Genomic DNA, 24357 nt, shown 5'->3' with positions numbered 1-24357 from the left:
CCCCTAATGCATAGTCGGAAGCGTCGACCTCCACGATAAAGGGAAGTGCGGGATTCGGATGGACTAATATTGGCGCTGAGGTAAAACATACCTTGAGACGCTGGAATGCTTCCTGGGCCTGGGCGGACCACACAAACTTCTGTCCTTTCTTGGTTAACAGAGTGATGGGACGGACAATCTCTGAAAAGTTACGGATAAAGCGTCGGTAAAAGTTGGCAAAACCGACAAAGCGTTGTACCTCCTTGATGTTTCCCGGTTCCGGCCAGTCCAGAATGGCTTGTATCTTGCTAGATTCCATGTTTAGTCCCTGAGGAGAGATGACATAACCTAAGAATTGTATTTGTGAGCAGTGGAACTCGCATTTCTCCAGCTTAATGTACAGGTGGTTTTCCCTCAGACGGGTAAGTACGGTCTTGACGTGCTCCTGGTGTTCCTGTAGAGAATCAGAAAAGATTAGGATATCGTCCAGATAGATCACCATGAATTGGTCCATGATATCCCTAAAAATATCGTTAACTAGATGTTGAAATGCCGCGGGAGCGTTACAAAGTCCAAAAGGCATCACTAGGTACTCAAAATGTCCGTACCGACATCGGAACGCGGTCTTCCACTCGTCTCCGGGACGTATACGAAGCAGATTATATGCCCCACGGAGGTCTAATTTGGTGAATATTTTTGCCTGTTGGACCCTCTCCAATAGCTCAGGAATCAACAGTAACGGATACCGGTTCCGGATGGTTATCTTATTCAATTCCCGGTAGTCAATACAGGGTCTCAGAGTCCCCTCCTTCTTTTTCACGAAAAAGATGGGTGCCCCTGCGGGTGAGGTAGACGGACGAATAAATCCCTTGGCTAGGCTTTCATCAATGTACTCTTTTAGCGCTCCTAGCTCAGGTGCCGCCAACGGGTAGACATGACCAAACGGAATCTCCGCCCCTGGGAGTAAGTCTATGGGGCAATCATACGGTCTATGCGGGGGAAGCCGGTCGGCTTTTCTTTTGTCGTATATATCAGTGAAGTCACGGTAAACCGGGGGTAAAACAGGTACCTGTACAGTGCTCTCCGTATTTGGTGGTACTGGAACTGGAACAGTTGGACTAATGGTCGGAATATTCTGCGGTGGGAAGGATATTTCCTTAGTTTCCCAATCGATGACCGGATTTGTAGACCGTAGCCACGGAATACCTAAAATAATCGGAAAATGAGGAGATGAAATTAGCATGAAAACAAGGGTCTCCTGCTGACCTGGCTTCATGACGCATTCTAGCGGTACGGTTTCCCGATCAACTGGTCCAGAGATTAACGGAGATCCGTCTACCGTCTCCATGATAACCGGTGCGGATCTTTGCTGAGACCGGATACCGTGTTTCCTGGCAAAAGAAGAGTCCATGAAATTTCCCCCTGCCCCAGAGTCTATCATTGCAGAGGTAGGAATTAGTTGTCCCTCCCAACGGATCTGAATGGGGAGTGAGCAATGGGTATATTTCCCTTCTGAGTCCTTCGGTGAGGTTGACATTACAGTCAAGGGAAATACCGCATCCAAGTGTCCACTTGCCTCAGAGATATCGGACTCTGCGTCCGTGTTGTCACACTCTGCCATGGCTGCCAATACCTTATTTGGGCGATTCGGACGTTTCGGGCAGTCGATCAAGAAATGGTCCGATTGACCGCAATAGAAACACAAACGCTCACGGTGCCGGTGTTCGCGACGTTCATTGGTCTCTCGCTTTTGCAGAGAGTCTACTTGCATAAGAACGTCCTCGGCCTCCCGTGGCGTCCTGAGAGCGGGTTCTCTGGAAAGAAATGCAAAGTTGTTTACACGGTTTACGGCTGCCCATTTTTCCTGTCTACGTTCCGTCAAGCGGGTATCAATACGCACACAGTGCTGGAGGAACAGTTCAAAATCCCCTGGCGATTCGGAACGAGCTAACTCGTCCTTGATGGTACTGGACAAACCCTTTCTGAAAACAGACAATAATGCATTGTTTCCCCAGTCGGTGTCTACCACTAACCTCTTAAATTCAGTGGCGTATTCAACGACAGAACGCTTTCCCTGACGTAAGGAAAGGAGAGCCGATTCAGCGGTAGCACGGCGATTCGGATCATCAAACATCTGCGCCATTGCGGTCAGAAAATCATCTAGGTGATTTAAACGGATGTCCCGGTTCTCTATCATAGGATTAGCCCAAGCCAGTGCTCGTGAGGTTAATAACATAATTATACATAACACTTTGGACCGGTCAGAACGGTAATAATCAGCATGTACATCAAAAAACAGTATACAGTGGTTCACAAATCCACGAAACTGACTACGGTCACCATTGAAACGGAATGGGGGTAACCTAGGCATACCGGCAGCTGATACGGACGTAGTGGGGCCGGCTTCCTGAGCCTCCACTCTGACTTGCAAATCCTGTATAGCCGGACCCAGTACCTGGTGATCATGGCCCAGCTGTGCTTCCACATCTCTAAGTTTAGTCTGCACCACCTCCATCTCCTGCTGCAAGGAGTTAATCATAGAAAAGAGCTGATCTACTCCTCGTGTCTCAGTCATTGCCCCAGCGAAATCCTCTTTTTTGGCCTGAGTATAATGTAATACTTATTATATGTTCTGAGGATTTCGATAGCGTAGGGCAATGATCAGCAGAGACGAGTTTTTGATACAAGATGTTTTATAATCTGTAACCACGGTAGATAACAACGGAACAAACACAGCAGTACAAATACACAAATACCTTCCCGAAACAGAGCGGAGGGAATTCCCGGGGCCACGCACCGGACTCCCCCAGGGAGACCACCAGAGCGAACCCCTATACAGGGACTGTCCGGCAATCACCCCGGAAGGCCTAAATGCGCAGCAGCCGGGACACAATGGGCAAGCGGTAAAAGTCCAGGAGTGTCCGTACGGGATGATTGTCCAGAGTGGTTACGAACCAGAGAGAACCGGGCAGAGTGCTGACCGAAGATGGCAGACGGAATCCGGGCACAGCTTGAGAAACCGGGTAAGGTCCAGAGTCGGTCGGTCGGTAGTCTTTTAGGAGGATCCAAAAGCAATCAGGATTAGCAGCAGCAAAGCAGGAGCACACAGCAAGCAGTATACTCAGGCACTGGACTGGGCTGAGAGGCGGCCTTTTAAGCAGCTGGACAGGAAGTAGGGCAACAGAACCTTAAACTCCATGTTAACTGAGGGCAAGCTCATTCAAAAGAGAACTGGAAAACCTGGAAACCTGACAGATATTAAGGAAATTAACGACGTGTCAATGATCACTGTTTTGGAACAATTTTGCGATCATTGATCGTCACTCATTAGTGTTACACACTGCGATATCGCTACCGGCGCCGGATGTGCGTCACTAACGACGTGACCCCGACGATATATCGGTAGCGATGTCGCAGCATGTAAAGTACCCCTTAAACTACATTCCTCCATATTTAACACCACATTGGCAGATAAATTCAAATATAGCTCTCACTTCATCCCACCCAAAGGGATTCATCTTACCACCACACATAGTTCCTCCACCACTGTTCTCGTGATGACCCATTCACCCAAATCTATGTCAAATTCTCTCCTAGCTTGTCCAATTGGACTTAGTCACAACCAAGTAGGCCTCTTTAGAGCCAAACACTGTTATTCACAGTTTGGGTGGGCAAGGACATTTCCCTAAACCCGAGTACATCAGAGCCCTCTCTCCCACTTGCTCAGGATGTCCTGGGGGTGACCCTGAGGGTTTGGCTGAATAACAGGTATTGGCCCACTCCACGCTACACCTCCCACATGTGCAACCTGCTGCCTATCTTACATTTCTACTTCTGACTACACTAAAATGGAGTCAGCCTGTTTTACTGGCTGAACTCCTCCCATGGGCTGTTCCCACAACATGTTAACTGCTTCCTGCCTTACAATATACCAGAGAGCAGTAGATTAAATCATCCAATAGATGGCCACATCAATGCATTGCACTCTAATACACATACAGAAACACATGCAATACACATACAATGCAGTCAACGATGTCTTTAGGGAAGTACAAACCATAAGTCACCCTCTTTTATTCCTCCCCACTTTAATCATGGCTATCCCTGACCATTCTGGACCCCTGGAAGACAACAAAGCATATAAACATCCTAGCAATAAAACATCACATTATTATCAGCAACTCTTTTCTTCTCCAGAGTCCCGATGTCTTCTTTCTTCAGGCGATCCTTGAGGCACACAACAGTTTAGTTCTTTCATAAAAAAACAGGCCTGTAGCCAACAATAGTGATACTTTAATTCCAAGAGCACAGTCTCTTTACCTGGGACCTAGAGAATACCATGGAGTTGTTCTGTCCATGTCTCCCACCGGCTGCAAGAGTGGGGGTACAATTCTTAAAAGACTCATCCATACAGTCTTGGAGGCACATTTCAACTTACTTTTTTCTTTCTCTGAATACTACACAGCACACAGGCCTCTTCTGGCCAGGAGGGTGCTTGCCCAATGAAGGCTCTTTTGCCTTATAATCATTGATTAAGAGGAAGTCTTCTTATATCAATCTCCTCTACAACAGGGTCATCGGTCAACCAGGGTCTTCTTTTTTTTATTTTTATCCATTACATTTTTATTGAAAACGTTTAAACAAATTACAAAAAAGTAGTGAGTTTACAACTTGTAGTCAGCACGACTATCACCCAACAAATGATATTATCTATCTACACAATTTCCATCACTTCCTACTAACATTTTACTAGCCGTTCTGATCCACAAGTAATTCCGTATTAGCCAACTACAGTTTCATTTCTTAGCGGGTGGGGGAGTTCAACAGGGGAATAACAAACAGCTGGGAAAAGAAGGGAGGGAGAAAGGGCGGGGCAGGAGGGTGAGATGGAATCCTGGAAGCTTCAACACCAACCTTCAGGCTGGGAACCAACATATTCATAGCCTCTAGAACTAAAAGTGTGAGTAGGCATCAAAAATACCACATCTCCAGTGGGGAGAAAGGAAAAGTGCTACATAGTTACCATCAGTCTAGTGACAAAGAGCACCTCTGCAAGGGGGATAAGTTTTTGAGAATCTTAGTTTTTGCTTGTATGGAGTGGGCTAGACAGTATTCGTATTGGCATTGGAGGTTAATCCTCCTATACAGTTTCACTCCTGTAAGTGCCTCTGTTGATTTCCTATTGCTAAGAAATATACAAATGGAGAAGGAACTGAGTATCTTGCCACACTATTCACCATTCAAACGAGGGGATATAATTTAATCTATGTATTTATTTAATATTGCCAAGTACAGCTCAATGCGTTTCGGAGGACTCAGCCCCATTCCTCAGGACATACAGCAATAACAAGGATCCTAAAATAAATACATACATACATTGCAATAACAAGGCCTGAAATTCCCTGGAGTATCTGCAGGTTTTCCCGGTTTACGTAGATTAGCAATAACTGCTTCTAAATTATCCGAGGCAATCGAGTCATCAGCTTTATAGTCTCCGCCTAACGCACAGGGTGCCAGCAGCTCCATTGCCATCTGGAGCACAGGGGGCCCCTACTGGCGATTGGGATATATACCCCCTGGTCCTAATCTGCCGGTCCCCCCGTAACGATCTGAAAATAAGGAGCGCTGATAGTGTAACACCAAAGTGATCAGTGGGGTATACCTGGAAAATATACACTCACCTGGATCAGTTGTGACAGTCACAACCACTAGTGCGCATGAGATAATGGCGTCTGCTGCAGCCCCACGTGGATGAGCATACAAGATAAGGCAGAAAAGGGGTTAATGCTGCGCATCAGCCAAATGAAGACGTATAATGTTGATGAAGATGAGTATTCTTTTATTTCATAGGTCTACGCGTTTCAAGGTGACAACCTCTTCCTCAGGACCAATGCATCAACAACAAGTACAACATACATGAAGATGACAGATATATATACACACAACTGATGGAAAGAAACGCCCACTGAAAGAAAAAAAAAAAAAATCAGTGGGAAGATCCTCCAACTGCATGACATGGCAAATTCATAGTAGTACATCAAATTCACATATATTCAAGGATAACATATTATTATGCAAAAAATAAATAAATCTATAAACGTTAATAAAGAAAAATAAAAACATAATAAAGAAAGAAACAAAAGACAAAAGTGTATGTGTATGTGTTTATAAAAGGACTAGAACCCTTATATGGGTGATAGCCCTATAACTAAAAACCAAGTCACCATTCTAGTGGTGATCACCACCAATAGTTCCACAAAAAGAACAAGAAAAGAAGAACCAAGAAGGAGCAGAAACAAAAAGAAGAAATGTGAATCGGATAGACCTCTTTATTAAGGTCTCCAAAAAGTGATTAAAACACTTGAGGTGAACCGGACAAGGAGTTCACCAGTGCCACAGGAAAAAACATATACTGAAAAATGCATGTTCGCGTGTCTGAAGGGGTGTTAACAAGAAAAAATATATATATATGACTATTTTTTTATCTATAAAAAAAAAAAATATATATATATATATATATATAGTGATAATATGTTCATTTATATATACATGTGTATACACCTAGAATTAAATGTGTAAAGACACGTGAAAAAAATATGTATCATAGAATTATGTAAATATATATGTGTATCATAAAATATATTTATATAAAAAAAAAAAAAATTATAAAAGGTCCTGATGGATCATAAAAAGTGAAGACCAGAAAACATTAATTTCTTTAAAAATTTACTATAAAAAATATATATAAATATATATTATTAAAATTACACTATTAAGAACTAACTATTAAAAACTTCCTGTGACAAAAAGATTTTTTACACTGAAAAAGTATTAGATCCACGGAGGAGGAAGAGAGACAGACAAATACTACTGAATCCGTATTATACTCAAAGCTCCGGAGCGAGCGCTATACCAAAGCGTTGATCAGATCAGGTCACATAAGTTCAGACCATGAGAAAAAGATTAGTGCGCATGCCCTGACCGGTAACTAAAGTGCAGGATTCTATCATATAGAAACCAAGTGACAGAAAACCCGAAAAACAAAAAATCCTGAGATAAAAAACAGTGCAGGCATATCATTCAATGCTTCAAAAATGCATACGTAGCCCAAGAGAAGAAAAAAGGTCATAATTAAATAGTCTTTCAATCATGTTTCAAGATGCAAAAAAGCAACTCGAAGAAACTACAAGGGAGGACAATCATGTATGTGAAAGAGCAGATGACTGATCGACAAAAAGGCAATCCCAAAATGGAATGGAACCAAAAATACAAAGTATCTACATAAAAGGATCACTCATATATATCAAGGATCACACCACACTAACATTTTCATTAAAATAAATAAAAATGCTTATAAAATACATTAAATAAAAACCTATGAGTATGGGTATAAATACAGAAATTAAAAAATCAATCAAATAAAAACAATTATATAATTCAATAAAATAAATCCGTCACTTCATTAAGACCCATGGGACTAAGGGTGTTCAACTTGTAAATCCAAAAAGTTTCTTTTTTACTCAACATTTCAAACCTGTTGGGAGTGTTAATAGAGATCTGTTGTCACCTTGAAACGCGTAGACCTATGAAATAAAAGAATACTCATCTTCATCAACATTATACGTCTTCATTTGGCTGATGCGCAGCATTAACCCCTTTTCTGCCTTATCTTGTATGGTCCCCCCGTAACAGTAGGTCCTCTATCCTGAGGGTAGAAGTCTGTTAGTTTAGGTGGGTGGCCGGATTTTCATGGTCTCACTTTTGGCATTGCGTGGAGGGGAGTTATTCACTCATTACGGAAGAGGATTCCTGATGGTAGAGAGCAGCTGTGGGCCAGTTTATACCACCGCAGCACAGAGCTCCACCTTCAGGCAGCCCTCGCCATCAGTGTGCAGGACACACCCCCGGCCAACCAGAATTTATAAAAAGGAACACTTCCGGGGCACTCGGGTAACTCCAGTCTCCTCCTTCATGACTCATAAGATCAAGGAGACTGAGGTCGCTTCCACCTCCACTGTGACTGCAGTGGATGTGTTCCAGAGACACTGTATGAGATTCTAAGTAAAGTACCATTGAATTTGAAACAAGACTCCGTATCTGAATCGCCCTATGGGAGAAAGAAGGATGTAAATGACATTAGTTGCACTGTGGAGGTGGCCGGTGCGTGGACTGAAATTGCAGGGCTGCTCAGTAGCTGGGATTTGCCCCTGCCCACGACTGCTGCCCCGTGCTACCCCCTCAACATTGTGCATTGTAAAAAACTCAGGTCTCTGGCCCCTGGTGGAGTGCAATTAGAGCATGCTGGGTAATCCATCTGATCTATTTGTAGGGGCTTCAATAATAGACTGTGCAGTACATGTGTGTTTCCAGTGCCCTATAATAGCATGATCCATAACAGAAGCAATTTCCAGATTTGCATATTTTAATATACTATATGCTAACTCCACTTGCATGCAGTATTGAAAAACAGGAAAAATAGTCTCTCCGCATAAATGTAAAAATGTAAAACTGAACAATTTTATTAAAGATTTACCATCAAAAACATATTTTTTTTCAGTGTATGAATCATGTGTGCTTCAATCCTCATAGCACAACTATGTAGTACTGTAAATAAGTAATACAATTGCATATCCAGACATCAGGTCATAAGACATGGGTTCAATCATTTATATTTATATGTGTTTTAATTTACACCTGTACAAACTACAGTAAATCCATGGATGTTACCTATATAGGTGAAGTGGGCAGTAATACATGAACAATGCTCTACAATTTGTATCTGTATTCGTGAGCAGCAGAACATTTTGGCTTCCTACCTGTGGGGCCCTAACATTAAACCATCGCCTGCTGTCCATAATTTCACTTAACACCAGCCATAATATGTTGGACACATGTACCTTCAATATGTGGGACATACAAGCATGTACATGCAACCTAAATTGAAAATATTAATAGTGTAGTGCTTTACCCATGAAAGATGAGGATGTCTACACACTGCTACCCATTATCCATGTGCAATTTTAATAATGGTCAACCACCCCTCCATAATTTGGTAATTTGCGAGTGGTTGTCTCTTCAGTATTGTGCATCTGTGCTACCTTCATCTTTATCAAGGAGGGCTGCTGCATCCTGTTAGTTTATGTGACCTATGCCTTTTCGTTTGTTACATTTATCTTGGAATTGAATCTATCACTAGCCTCAAGCTCGCTCCTCCAGTCAGCAGCTACTCTGCAGATGCAACCCTGGGCCTGTGGTAAGTCTCTATCCATGTACAGGGGTGTAATAGTGAAGCCAGGGCTCCTCTGGAACCTGCAGAATGAAGTGGCTTGACAAAGTCTGTCAGAGGAAGCCATTTTGAGCTGTTAGCCTTAGATCCTAACATTTTCTGAAAAATAGCTTTAGTCAGTTTATTTCTGTTATGGTTAATTCAACCATCAACCATCAAGCTCCTCATTCCATTTGTCTAAAGGAAATTTGATGGCCAATTCTCACTATGTCACATGATCTTCTAATTCTTAAAGGGGTTGTTCACTACTTTAACATTGATGGTCATTGATGTCTGATGTGCTGGGGTCCGACATGCCGCACCCCCTCTGATCAGCTGATCCCGCTCCCAGCGGCAGCAGCAGGTGGCCGGAAATGCTCAGTTCCGGTGGTGCTCCATCGTCTGATAGCGGCCATGGCCGAGTGATGAACATCCGCCTTCCATTCTAATCAATAGAAAGAAGATGTGCAGTACCCGGCCGCTATCAAAAGTCAGAGCAGCACAAGAACTGCCCATTTCTGGCCTCCAGCTACCGCTGACAGGACCGGGAACTGCTGATCCGCTAGACTGGGGTGTGGCGTGTCGGACCCTGGCCAATCAAACATTGATGACCTATCCTAAGGATAGGCCATCAATGTCAAAGTAGTGGACAACCCCTTTAAGTCTCTAAAAACGTTCATGGAGGGCTTGTGTGCTTTTCTTGAATAATATAATATTGCAGGTTATTGGTACTAGTTTTTCTTATGGGATGTTGATCCAGGGAACTTTTCTGATTGCCACATGTGGAGTTGGGAATTCATTTTTCCCTTAATATGCTGCAATTAGCATCTGGCTCATGGGGTTTTTGCTTTCTTCTGGATTAACACATTAGCTTTTAGGCTGAACTTGATGTACTTGTGTCTTTTAACATTAAAACTACAAAACTGTCCCTCTATTGAAGTTCAAGGTTGTATGCCAAAGTTCATTTGTGACCATCAGAAATTAAGTATTTTGCTCCAACTCTGTGCAAGGAAGCCTTTTTAAGCCAATGGCTTCAGAAACTACCTATGGGGGGCATCCAGCACAATTGCCCTGGGCACAGCCATCAGAGGGCACCATCGCACCACCTGATCCGGTGGTCGTCCAAAGCGTCTCACAGGCAGCTGCATTTTGTCACCCCCACAGTGTGATTCAGCCATTTTCTGAGCTGGTTCTAAAAGAGAAGTTTAAAGGGAACCTGTCACCACATTTGGGGCCTATAAGCTGCGGCCACCACCTGTGGGCTTTTATAAACAGCATTCTAACATGCTATATATAAGAGTCCAGGCCGCTGTGAAGAACATAAACACTTTATAATACTCACCTAGGAGGTCGCTCCGGTGGAGACTGGTCAAATGGGTGGCACCGATCTCTGGTGCCGGTGCCGATCTCCGGTGACGGCGCCTCCTCTTTCGGCCATCTTGGTCTTCCGTCTTCTGAAGCCGGCATGCATGATGCGTCCTATGTCATACAACTTGACCGGCACTGAGGTCCTGCGAAGGCGCACTTTGATCTGCCCTGCTCAGGGCAGATCAAAGTATTGTAGTGCGCCTGCGCAGGACCTGAATACTGGCCTGTGTGCATGACGTAGGACGCGTATTGCACGCCGGCTTCAGAATTTGATCACACTGCTAATGTCACTCACCTGTGTTACAGAGGCATGTGAACGTCAGTATAGTAAGGGCTCCAATGGACATTAAGAAGCCAAAGATTTGTAATGTAACTTATTGTGAAACGACTGAATGGGGGGGGCAAGAAGCTTGGAAGTTGTAAAGATAGTATGGGAAGGGAAAAATGACTGGGGAGGCAGTATAAATATTTGGCAATGTGTCGGATGACAGTAGATAGTAAAACAGAATCTGGAGCTCAGGGTGTGTGTGAGGAGACAGTATGGGAGAGAACTGTATGGCGGCAGGAAAGTGTGAGTTGGCAGTATCGGGTGAGAAAAGTGTGAGTGGGCTTAATATAGAGACTGGAAAGTGTGAGGGTAAAGAGCATAGAGAAATGGGTAGCATGGGGGCCAGTGTAAGGGCACAGTATGGAGGGCGCAGTATGCTGAGGAGGGGGAATGTAAAATAGTGAAACAGTATAGTGATTTTGGTACTGTGTGTGAGAGCATTATAGAGAGAGGCAACATGGGGGCCAGTGTGAAGGTACAGTATGCTGAGAAGGGGGTGTGCTATGAGGAGTAAAGTATATACACTTGGAAGTATAGTAGGGACACAGTGTACAGGACAGTGTGAAGAGGTGCCCAGTATTGAAATAAGAGGCCAGGTACCATATGAGGGACAGTGTGTTTGTTATATTTTGTGCAGAGAACACAGTGAGGAGCAATTATTTATTCAGGCACACAGCGTAGGGCAGATAATTTTTATACAGGAGCATCATAATCACTGTACTATTTTTAAAGTCACAGTGTCAGGATGTGCTGAAGAAGAAGAAAAGTGGGAAGTCTGCAGAGACGAGCTGTGGATGTGAAAAGTCAAAGGTGTCACCAATAAGGTGCCTGGGTTTAAATGTTTACTTTTGATAGTGGCTACGTCTTCTCATCAGTATTATGGTTTCTGTATGGTCCGCAATCTGATAAATGCTGATAACTCCCAGCATTTTCTTACTATTGTTAAGGACATATGTGACGCCCTGGACTAGCCAGGTAGTCACAAACATACCAACACACACACCCCCACCCTAGGCAGTTACAGCAGCCAAACACAAAATCCTTGTTGCCTCCCTCCAGGGTCTGATGTCCACACCAGGTGGGGCGGAGCCAGGCAGTTGGCCCCACCCACCGAGGAGTTCACAGGCCTGGAGGTGGGAAAAGTGACAGATCAGTCTTGGAGGTGAAAGAGAGAGGAGTGAACACTTGAGGTGTCTGGGTTGGAGCCCAGACACTGACAGCAAGGTTGGCAGACGGTGGTGGCCGTCTGCAGGAGTTGGTGGAACTCCGCAGAGCCGTAAGGACCGGGGTCGGGCGCCGGCCCGCCGGTACTGGACCGAGGAATGGAGTGAAGCTAAGCACACAGGCAGGGCCATCGGACCCCGACCAGGCTTGGAGCCGCCGTCAATAGTCAAATCCGAATGTGACAGGAACCCCAGGGGGTTTCTCAACTACTAAGTCCCAATTGAAGGCAACCGTCCACCCAGAGAGGATATACAGCCACCGCTACAGGCTAGAGATCCAAGGGCCAGCGCCTGCGGGCAAAACGGGCTCCTACGGCACCTATACGCCGGGAAGCGGCAACCACAGAAGTCAACAACATTTTCAAAGGTGCAGGGAAAGACAGCCACCATCAGCCGTCCGGGGAGAGCACAACAACAACACTGCAGCCGGCTGCGGGACCCGTCCATCCGGCCGTTTTGGTTTACCAGAGACTCTGTCAGTGATTGTCTGAGTGAGTACACCAGTGCCGTCCGGCACCACGCCGCGCAGTCCCTGCACCCCAGCCATCCAGCCTCCACATTACACCACCGGGCCCTGGGATCACCAACCCCTGCCCACGGAGGGGACAACATCTCAGCTACCATCTCTCCTGGGATCCCCGTTACCAGCAGCGGTGGTGTCATTATCACCATGACCCGTGGGTGGCGTCACGAACAATCTCCCTAACGAAACCACCACCCCCTTTCACTCACGGGTGAGGAGCGCCGCTCGAGTCCCCGGGTCCGGTCCACCGCTCGAGCCACCGAGCAGCAGCAGAAGCCCCAGACCCGAGCGTGGCGAGCGCGTCCCCTCCGCCCGCGACACATACTGTTGTAGATTCATGCAATACATGTGTATATGGGGCTGGCCTGACATTACAAGTGATCAGTGTAATAAACTTGGTGCTGTATTCATGTCTTGATGGTGGTTCTGGTGACGTATTCCTATACTGGTGGGAGTTCTAGTAATGTAATTCAGTACTTCTGGTAGTTCTGGTGATGTATTTCTTTACTGGTGGGAGTTCTAGTAAAGTATTTCAGTACTTCTGGTGGTTCTGATTCTGTACACTAGCAGCAATCCATGACTTGTAAAATTACATGGCCACAAGAGTTACTACATTAGTATTTATGTTAGTAGCATTAAAGGGATTGTCCAGGTTTGTGATGAAAGTCTCTATGTGACTGCAAACTTCTGAATCCTGACAGCGCTCACACTGCACACTGTCCGGACTCTCCAGAGTCAGCAATGAGAGCATGTGGTCACTTATATTGAGTGAGGCTGCACATGTCTAATTACATGACTGCTTGATTGCGGCAAAGGAAAATCTTGACCACATGCAGTCAGCAATAGAGATGAGCCACCCCCCTAGTGTTCGAGTTTGGTTCGGTTCGTCGAACGGCGGGTGTGTTTATCGAACGTTCGACGAACACCTTCGAACCCCATAGAAAACAATGGCAGGCAAACACAAACACATAGAAAACACCTTCTAAAGTGTCCAAAAGGTGACAAACAACTCAGAAGACACCACAAATACATGGAAAAGTGACAAGTACATATACTCATGCGAAAAGAAAAGTGCTGGACGAGTAAAAGGAGGAGGAGACACAGATGTAGTAGTATCTACAAATGAACATGATGTCATGACTGTGCAACTGGAGCCTTGCTCATTTTGGGCTTCCAATCTGGAAAAATGGCCTGAGCTCACCACTTACGCTTTGGGAATCTTGTCATGTCCCGCAGCTAGCGTTCTCTCGGAACGTGTCTTCAGTGCTGGTGGGTGTGTGCTGACAGATAAGCACACGCATCTGTCCAGTTATAATGTGGACAGACTAACGTTCATCAAGATGAACAAATCAGGGATCCGCAAGGAGTTTTCTACCCCTGTGTCACCCTGGGGAGAGTAAAGGCTTGTGTATTTTTAATTGTGCGTCATGCAAATCAACATTTTAAGTTTGCAACTGTGGGACAATTGATGTCGCTTAAGTGGGGTCTGTGGCCAAATTTTTGGAAAACATGGAGACTCTTGTTGGAGTCCTCTTGCTGTGTTTTACATGATTTTAGAAGGGCATGACATGCCTAAGAGGTTGACTTTCAGCATCTGCAAGCTGTTGGCTACAGAAATGCTGCCTTTCCACCCAGTGGACACGGAGGATTTTTGAGACCTTATGTCCATTGCAGTGCCCCAAGAGCAGATGCCGAGTCGCAACTACTTCTCCAAGAAAGGTATGCCTGCGCTACACCCGCATGTCACACACAACATCACTGCTTCCTTGAGATACTCTGTGTGTGACAGGGTGCATTTCACCACAGATACTTAGACCAGTAAGCATGGACAGGGGCGTTACATGTCGCTGACTGGGCACTGGGTAACTATGGTGAGAGATGAAGAAGGGTCTGCTGTACAAGTCTTGCCATCTCCATGAGTTGTGCGTCAATCCTCTGTATGTAGAAGTTCCTCCACTGCTTCTGCCTCCTCAACCTCGTCTGGGTCCTCCACCTCCACCCAAATCCTGTCTGGTAAGGCCACCCACGCTGTAACTGTGCACAAGGAATCCCTCACACCTCCTTATTATGCTGGCAGCAGAGCTCAATGGCATCAGGCGGTCGACTCTTTACTTTGATATGTATGGGAAATGTGAGTCACACCGCTGAGGAGTTTTGAACGGGTAGATCTGAAGACCTATCTTCATCAATGGTTGTCTCCACTCAACCTGCAGCCAGGCAAGGCCGTGTGCGATAATGATGCAAACCTGGGTGCAGCCCTTCGCCAGGGCAATGTGACACACGTGCCTTGTATGGCTCACATGTTGAACCTGGTTGTCCAGCAATTTTTAAATCACTATCCCGGCGTATATGGGCTTCTGTAGAGGGCACAGTCGCTATGTGCTCACTTCCACCATTCACACCCTGCAGCTGAATGACTTGCATCACTCCAGAAGTCTTTCGGCCTGCCAGTTCACCGCCTGAAATGCGATGTGCCGACACGCAGGAATTTGATTCTGCTCATGTTGCAGCGACTATGGCAGCACCGCCGAGCACTGGTGCAATACGTTATGACGTATAACCTGGGCCAATGAGATCCAGAGGAGGGGCAATTCATGCTGCTGGAGTGGTCTCAGATCAAGGACCTATGCACCCTTCTTCAGTTTCAAAATGGCGACGAAGATGTTTAGCGCTGATGATGCCATCATCAGCATGACAATTCCGGTGATCTACATGCTGGAGCACACCCTAAACATTATTTGGAGTCAAGTGGTGGGACAAGAAGAAGAGGAGGAAATACAGGAGGAGTCATATGCAGAAGGGATAACAAGATCTACAAGATCCAGATGGTCAGCAGCACCAAGGCGGCAGGCATGGGACGGTGAGGGAGAGGGATTAGCAAGGGCGCATGGTAGCAGCCAAACTGTTGAGGAAGGTGCAGGAGCCCAGGAAGAAATGGAAGACGAACTGGCGATGGGCATGGAAGACTCAGCAGATGAGGGACACCTTTATCACATTTCTATTGTGAGAGGTTGGGGGGAAAGGGCGCAGAGGAAGGAAGCATGATTTTCACCTTGCCGCCAACAACACAGCAAGGACTTGTTCCTCCTGGATTTGCAAGACACATGAGCGCCTTCTTGCTGCACTACCTACAACATGACCCTCGGATTGTCAGAATTTGAAGTAATGCTGACTACTGGTTTGCCACACTCTTAGATCCACGGTACAAGACAAAATTTGGCGAAATAAGTCCTGCCATAGAAATGGACGCACATATGCAGGAGTATCAGCAGAAGCTGATACGCAATCTTACATCGGCTTTTCCACTAAACACCAGTGCTGCACAGAGTGAATCTCACATTTCTAACTTGCCAATCATGGGACTGTGGAGTCATCATTACTCAAACCATACAAGCCACACCGTATCTGGTGGCAACAGCAATTTTATGGAACCGTTTCATGAATGTTTTAGACCATCCTTTGCAAGGCCACAAGACACAAGAAGTCTGACACATAGTCAACGCCTAGAGAGGATGAGATAGGAGTATCTCCAAGTGAATATCTATGCCATGACTGTAAAACTGGAGCCTTCCTCATTTTGGGCTTCCAATCAGGAAAAATGGCCTGAGCTAGCCACTTAAGCCTTGGAGATCTTGTCATGTCCCACAGCCAGCGTTCCCTCGGAACGTGTATTCAGTGCTGCTGGGGGTGTGCTGACAGATAAGCGCACGCGTTTGTCCAATGACAATGTGGACAGACTAATGTTCATCAAGATGAACAATTCATGGAATTATAAGGACTTTTCTACTCCTGTGTCATCCTGGGGAGATTAAAGGCTTGTGGATTTTTGAATGTGTTTCATGAAAATAATCATTTTAAGTTTGCAACTGTGGGAAACTTGATGCCACTTAAGTGGTGTCTGTGGCTAGATTTGGCAAAATAACTTCTGCCATAGAAAGGGACGCACATATGCAAGAGGATCAGCAGAAGCTGTTACACAATTTTAGATCAGCTATTCCACTAAACACCAGTAGGGCACAGAATGAATCTCACCGCTTTGTAATGGCTAGGAGAAAATGGTCTTTTACTTGTCCACATCTGAGGGACCAAGGGCTGGCTGGTGTGTTGAGACGGCGTTGACTAGGATGTCCCTGCAGAGTTGCAAATTTGGTCATATACAAAATGAGTGGAAAAAGGCCAGATACTGGTGGAAAGGGGAACAGGCGTGTTGGAAAAGGAAAAAAAGTTTGTGTCCGTGGGGTTGGTGGTAAAGCAACAATAATATCTGCTGAAGAAACACCATCTGTTACGGGGGGACTGGCAGATTAGGATAAGGTGTTATATATCCCAATCGCCAGTCGGGGTCCACCGTGCTCCCAGGTGGAAAAGAAGATGCTGGCAACCCGAAGGTTAGGCGGAGGATACAGAGCTAGGTGGCCCTGAAACTAATAGGAGCCTGACCCGAGTTAGACGACACTCAGATCAGGAGACTGTGAACCCTGTTAGCATCACAGGGTCCACACACCCTGCCCAGGAACTCCCTGTTAACAACACAGGGGCCCTGGGGTAAGCTGTCCGTGTGCGTAGGAGGCACACATGTGGACAGCAGGTGCAACAACAGCCCAGTTAATGCCACTGGGCTGCACTAGCAGGACTGTAGGACAGGAGCTGGCCGTAACCGTGCCATGACCAAGTGTGGTGGCATCCAGTACCGTTGCCATATCCCTGCCTATCTCTGTCCTAAAGCCGCAATGAGTTCAACACATGGAGGTGTGCTCTGTCTGAGCATAATAGAAGAATGCGCACCTCCATGTTGTCTCCAGCCCCTTTTATAACCTGGGTCCTCCCCAACCCAGGGTGGACCACAATGCACCTCCAGGAGCCAATAGCAGAGTGCCACGTCATCAGTGACATAACCAGCGGCCTATCCGGAATCGCTACTTCACTGATGACCTCATGGCAGCCACGCCCCAAACACCTCACCAGTCATTGTCTTATGAACAATGATGAGGTGCCAAGACATAGGGGTGGGCCTCTGTGAGCCAGTCCGGAGTGACCACATCATCAGGACACATGATTCCCTCTGACCTATTAGGGCTGGCACCTCACAGACATGGCCAGTGAGGTTCTTACTGGACCTAGCCTCTGATGCGCTAAGTGCCTGAGCATGCTCAGTAGCCTGAACAACAGTCTCAGAAAACAGATTCTCTGCTTGAGCATGCTCAGTAGGCACAACACAGGACTTAGGCACGGCACGGAGTCCAAGTACCTGTGCAAAGAGGCTTTTCGCACTAAGTGTGGGAGCATGCTCAGTAGCACTAACAGAGGACTTAGCCTCAGGAATGGCACAGTCAGGTTGAGCATGCTCACTAGGCGAAACACTGGACTTAGGCTGTGGCTGGGGTAAATCGGCACACACATGCGCACTAGCCCCCTCTCCACACTTAGACATAAAGGAGAAAGCAGCCAGCGGGACGACCCGAGGCACTGCCAAAAATGGCAGCCGATGCCTATGTGCAACTGGAACCGCAGCACGCTGCTTGCGGCTACGGCGGCACCGATTTGTAACACTATCTTCCAGCCAAAATAAAATGTCTACTTCTTCCCGTGTATAATCTGATATAATCCCTTTGTTATGGACACGGCCTTCACTACCAAATGTAGATGACGCACCAAAACAGCAGGTGCTTGAATGGATCTCAAGTGCTCCATCAAGTGGCCTCTCCTCCACCTCAACTTCAATATCCCAAATACTCAATTCCTCTGTGGTATCACTCCAATCGCACTTGCTTCCTACCAGCTCTCAAGTCTCCACCCACCCTGCTGAGTATGGGGTAACAGAGATAGTTGAGTCTGCAGAGCTGTTCAGTCACACTATAGCCTGGGAATCAGAAGTCTGCTCCAAAGCTGCAGTGAGTCCAGACAAGGAAATGAGTCGGATCCAGGCCCAAATGAAGAAGGTTCTGAGCATAATGTAGACCCTCATTCCCAAACTGTAACTCCTCTTGGTGAAGACAATGGGGAACATTAAGATGAGACTCAGATACCTGATTGGAACGACAACTTTACTATTTGGTCAGGGCAGGAAGAGGTTGGCTCTGAGGAGTCAGGTTTAGGGGAGTGAAAACACACAGGGTGATGATGAGGTTGGAGACCCCACTTACTGTCAACCAACAGTCAGCCAGTCGATGAGGTCACCAGAGGAGGTGGAGGAGGATGATACTGATGATGAGGTTAGGTTGCGTCTTCCTGGACAGAGATGAAGTACTGGAAGCACGTCAACAACTGAATCCTCAGCCACAACTCTGCCTCTGAACAGAAGTCGTGGTGGCTCTGCAGGTCGCATAGGCTGAGCCTTGCCTAGCCTGGGCCTTTTTTGATATTGCAGAGGATCACCCAACTCATGTCATCTGTAAGATTTGTCACCAATCTGTAAGTAGAGGCCAAAAACTCACTAGTTTGAGTACTTCGTCCATGAACCGTTACATGGATATGAAGTGATAGGGTGAGGGTGTATTGATGACCTGTATCCACTGTGAATGCAAGATGCTTATTTGCCATTCATTGTATGCATTGTTGCTGACCACCCATAAGGGGCCGCTGTTTTGCATCTGGCTTTGACTGTTTGGTCACTATATTAATAGAAAAACGGTCTTTGGCTGTGGACTTGGAGACCGGAGGAGGTGCTGTATGTGAGCTGAAGGAAAAGAGAACGGTGTATGTAACAGAAAGGAGCCACCACGGAAACACTTAGGTGGATTGTGAGGAGACTCGTGTTGGAGTTTGGTGAGGAGGACTGTAACGCCTGTGAGCAGAATCCTGTGCTGGAGACCGCCATTCTTCCCTTTCTGGCTATACTGATTACCGTGAGAGGATCGTCAAGTCTGTATTTATGGCAACTGGACATTACAGTACCCGGGTACGTTAGGTTGGGCCCAGCCAGGACTGCGTGCACGCAACACTTTGTTTTGGTAACAAAACACATATATGTTCTGCTTAGGCTAACTATATAGACAATAAGACTTGCTGCCTCTGCTTTGTCAGTTTGTCAGTTACAGTTAAAATCCTAGAGGGACAGAGACACATGTTTGCATTGACTGTTGCTTTACAAGATTTCCAGGACTGTATTGCTGAGCTGTGTCGTTTGCCTTACCACTTTTATCATCTGCCTTATCTGTGAGGCTTCTGCAAACAAGGGTATGCAGGGGGGTTAATGGGTTTTGTCTATGTTTAGGTAGATAAGTTGTAAGCTCTTGTGCTGCGCCACTGGTAGGTCATGTTCGCACGCGCACACATACACATTCACACACACACACACACACACACACACACACTTACTCCTGCTATGCAGAGGGATTACCTGGTATTAGGCAACTGTTTAGGCAGTCCCTTGGTTAGGCAAAGGTTGGTGAGAAGGGGGTATAAATCGCCATTACGAGTGGCGCAGCATAGGGGTGTAGGCTTTTGGACTTGTGAATAGATTGTTCTATTCTTTCTCTTTTATGCATGGTTGTTATTGTTTGTTTTGGTAAAGTTAAACAATCATTTATCAACCCAACTGCCTAGAGTCCTTTTCCTGGTGTGTGGTTTTGCTGTATACTGGGGAGCCCACCCTGTACATGACTTTAAATGAAGCATAAGTCGCAGTGGGAAGGTCACTGTGCTACAATGCGGCCTAGCGGGGCGGGGCAACCACCGTCTGCCCCATCAATTGCTTCTGCATGCTCTTCATCCTCTGTGACTGTGGAGACAGCAGTCACACATGCTTTTGGACGCAGACCTTCCACCTCTTTAACCGCAACAGGCAGTGTGATTGGCAGGTCGTCAGATGTTTTGGAAGTGGAAACAGCTGCTGGTGTTGATCTCTCTGAGACATCGAGAGCACCACCTTTGGATGAGGCAACATTATATCTATGCCTGCACCTTCCTCACAGATTGGCTGGACTACTGTGGCGCCCTGGACTAGCCAGGTCGTCGCAGGTAACACACAAACACCCCCACCTCTATTAGACAGTAACACTAGCCAAACATAAAATTCTTGTTGCCTCACTCCAGGGTCTGATGTCCACACCAGGTGGGGCGGAGCCAAGCGGTTGGCCCCACCCACCGAGGAGTTCACAGGCCTGGAGGCGGGAAAAGTGGGAGTTGAGTGGAGGAGGTTGAAGTGAGAGGAGTAAGGTGGAGAGTGTCTGGGTTTGTGGCCCAAGCACTGACAACAAGGTTGGCAGACGGTGGTGGCTGTCTTCAGGAGTGGTGAATCAATGCGGAACCGTAGGACCGGGGTCGGGCGTCGGCCAGCCGGTACCGACCGGGGAGGGAAGTGAAGCCAGCACACACAGGCAGGGCCATCGGACCCCGGCTAGGCTTGGAGTCGCCGTCAACAGTCAAATCCAAGTTTGACAGGAACCCCAGGGGTTTCCTAACAGCCAAAGACCCGTTAGAAGGCAACTGCCCACACCGTGAAGGTATACAGCTACCGCCTAAGGCTAGAGACCCAAGGGCCAGCGCCTGAGGGCAAACGGGCTCCTCCGGCACCCATACACATTGGGGATCCATCGTAGTCAAACAAGTACACAAAGGTGCAGGGAAAGACAGCCGCCATCACCTGTCCAGGAAGAGACACTGCAGCCGGCTGCGGGACCCATCCATCCAGCCATTTGGTTTACCGAGGACTTTGTGCATCTCTTACTGAGTGAGTACACCTGTGCCATCCGGCACCGCGCCGCGCTGTCCCTGCAACCCTGCACCTCACCAACCCTGCCTCCCCGTCACACCACCGGGCCCCGGGACCACCGACCCCTACCCACGGAGGGGGAAAACAACATCCTAACTGCTCCCCACCATCGCTCCCGGGATCCCCGTCACCAGCAGCGGTGGTGCCCATCTTCACCACAACCCGTGGGTGGCGTCATGGATTAAATCCCCCAAACCAACCACCCTTTTCACTCACGGGCGAGGAGCGCCGCTCGAGTCCCCGGATCCGGCCCACCGCTCGAGCCACCGAGCAGCAGCAGCAGCAGTGCCGGACCCGAGCGTTAGCGCGAGCGCAGCGGCGGCGTACCTCCCCGCCCGTGACACTACCTGCAGTTAAAAATTGTGTAGCAGAAATGGAGAGGTTGTGTAGCTTTCTTGACAGCAGTGGTACGTCACTGACTATCACAGACAATGATACTATGCCCCAAAAAATTGCCTGCACTTTTTGAAGTTAAAATTGCATAGCAGAAATGGAGAGGTGGTGTACAATGCAGAGGTGTTGTTGCTTTCCTGTCAGCAGAGAAACGTCACTGACTATCCCAGACACTCATGCTATGCCCCAAAACATTGCCTGCACTTTTTGCAGTTAAAATTGCGTAACAGAAATGGAGAGGTGGTGTAGAATGCAGAGGTTGTGTAGCTTTCTTGACAATAGTGGTACGTCACTGACTATCATAGACAATGATACTATGCCCCAAAAAATTGCCTGCACTTTTTGCAGTTAAATTTGCGTAGCAGAAATGGAGAGGTGGTGTAGCTTTCTTGTCAGCAGAGGAACGTCACTGACTATCTCAGACAATGAAACTATGCCCCAAGGAATTGCCTGAGCTGATTTAGACAGACGCTGTGATAAACCCTTGCACAGCGCTGCCACAGACCTGCCTAGCAAAAATGGCTATGAACTGCTCTAATCTAGCCCTGAAATGGGCTGAAATTACAAGTAGTCCTTAAACCCTAAACCGATGTGTAGATTGCACTTTTTAAGTCTAGAAAAAAAACCAAAGAGAAAATTGCATGAAAAATACCCTGACTATAAATAAATAAATTGCAAGTGCTTAATAACAGGGTACTTAGTGTATACATTTTTGCAAAAAGGTAAAAAGCTGTCTCACCTCGTCAAGGTGTACCCATCTGAGACAGTCCCTAACCTACTGAAGTTAAAAACATTATCAATACCTGACTTGTGTCATGTCAAACTCCAATATGAATGGTGGCAAGTGGTCAGCTGTGTCCCAGATTAAATACACAGTGAAGTGAGACGCAATTAGTTGTTCAGTCTCAGTATTAGGAGGGCTGCGCCCCCAACTTGCAAAAAAGCAAGATAACATACAAAAAACACAAAAAACCTGAGCTGAAACAATGTTCAGTAAACATGCAACATTAAGCATGTGAATTGCAGCCTTAAGACTAGAAAAAAAACTTTTTAGGTCTATAGCTCCCACAGCAGCAGCGGGAGCGGTGACTGTCACACACCTGCAGCAGTGAGATAATGGCGGCGATGGGGAAAATGGCCGGGTCTTATAGGGCAAGGACATGTGACATGCACAGCCAATGACACATGCCCTTGCTTGTCTAGCAAAAATCCACTTTGTTGTGTGTGTCTGTGATTGACTGACAGCCTGGCCCGCCCCACTGCACGTGCGGTTAGGAAAAAAAATGGCTAGTAACTACCTACCCTTTTGGTGATAGAACCGTTATCGAACGGTAACTCGAACGGTCAAACATGAAGCAAATCGTTCGAGTTCGTCAAACGACTCATCACCGCCCAAAACAACTGGAATTTGAAATTGGCGAACGGTTCACTTCGAACATCGCTCATCTCTAGTTAGCAAGCTGTGAGGATTCAGAAGTAAGCAGTCATATAGAGGGACTAAAGATTTTCATCATAAACCTTGACAATCCCTTTAATTATAAATTTAAGCCCCATAGCATGCCCAATCCTAACCATATCTAATATACTCATTGTTAGGATTCTGCTCTGCTTGCCATCTCCAGCAGTCACCTCATTACCATTTGCATGTCATTATGGTCACGTGTTAATTACCTTCTTTTCCTGCTTCTCTCAGTGAAGCAAGAGCTGTAATATTTCACTGAACATTGAGAGAATTAGGAAGAGCAGCTCTTCGGCACGTGACATATGCAAATGATGATTACTCAAACTGTATTAGCTGTATATAGGAGTGGGTACCAAACTGAATTCTTGCCCAGGGGACAGGAACACCTAGATCCATTGCGGATGCTGTATATGGCATACTGTGTGAACAGTCATCAGAGGTAATATACAGATGAAGTATAATATCTAATATTCTTTAGTCATAGTATATATACCATCACATATTATACTGTGTCCTGTGGGTACTATACTGTGGGCAGACATCTGATGTTATATACAGATAATATGTGATTGGTGTAATATCTGATGTCTGTTATCCTTAAGGCTACTTTACACACTTCGATATCGGTCCCGATATCGCTAGTGTGGGTACCCGCCCCCATCTGTTGCGCGACACGGGCATATCGCTGCCCGTGCCGCACAACATCGCCCAGAGCCGTCACACATACTTACCTGTCCGGCGACGTCGCTGTGACGGGCGAACCGCCTCCTTTCTAAGGGGGCGGTCCATGCGGCGTCACAGCGACGTCACTGAAACGTCACTGAACCGCCGCCCAATCGCAGCGGAGGGGCGGAGATGAGCGGGACGTAACATCCCGCCCACCTCCTTCCTTCCGCATAGCGGCCGGGAGGCAGGTAGGGAGAGCTTCCTCGCTCCTGCGGCGTCACACGCAGCGATGTGTGCTGCCGCAGGAACGAGGAACAACCTCGTTACTGCTGAAGTAACGATAATTGGGAATGGACCCCCGTGTCGCCGATTAGCGATTTTTCACTGTTTTGCAACGATGCAAAATCGCTAATCGATGTCACACGCAACGGCATCGC

Source organism: Anomaloglossus baeobatrachus, chromosome 3, assembly GCF_048569485.1.
Source record: "Anomaloglossus baeobatrachus isolate aAnoBae1 chromosome 3, aAnoBae1.hap1, whole genome shotgun sequence".
Taxonomy (NCBI): Eukaryota; Metazoa; Chordata; class Amphibia; order Anura; family Aromobatidae; genus Anomaloglossus; species Anomaloglossus baeobatrachus.
Note: the sequence above shows the minus strand (reverse complement) of the source record.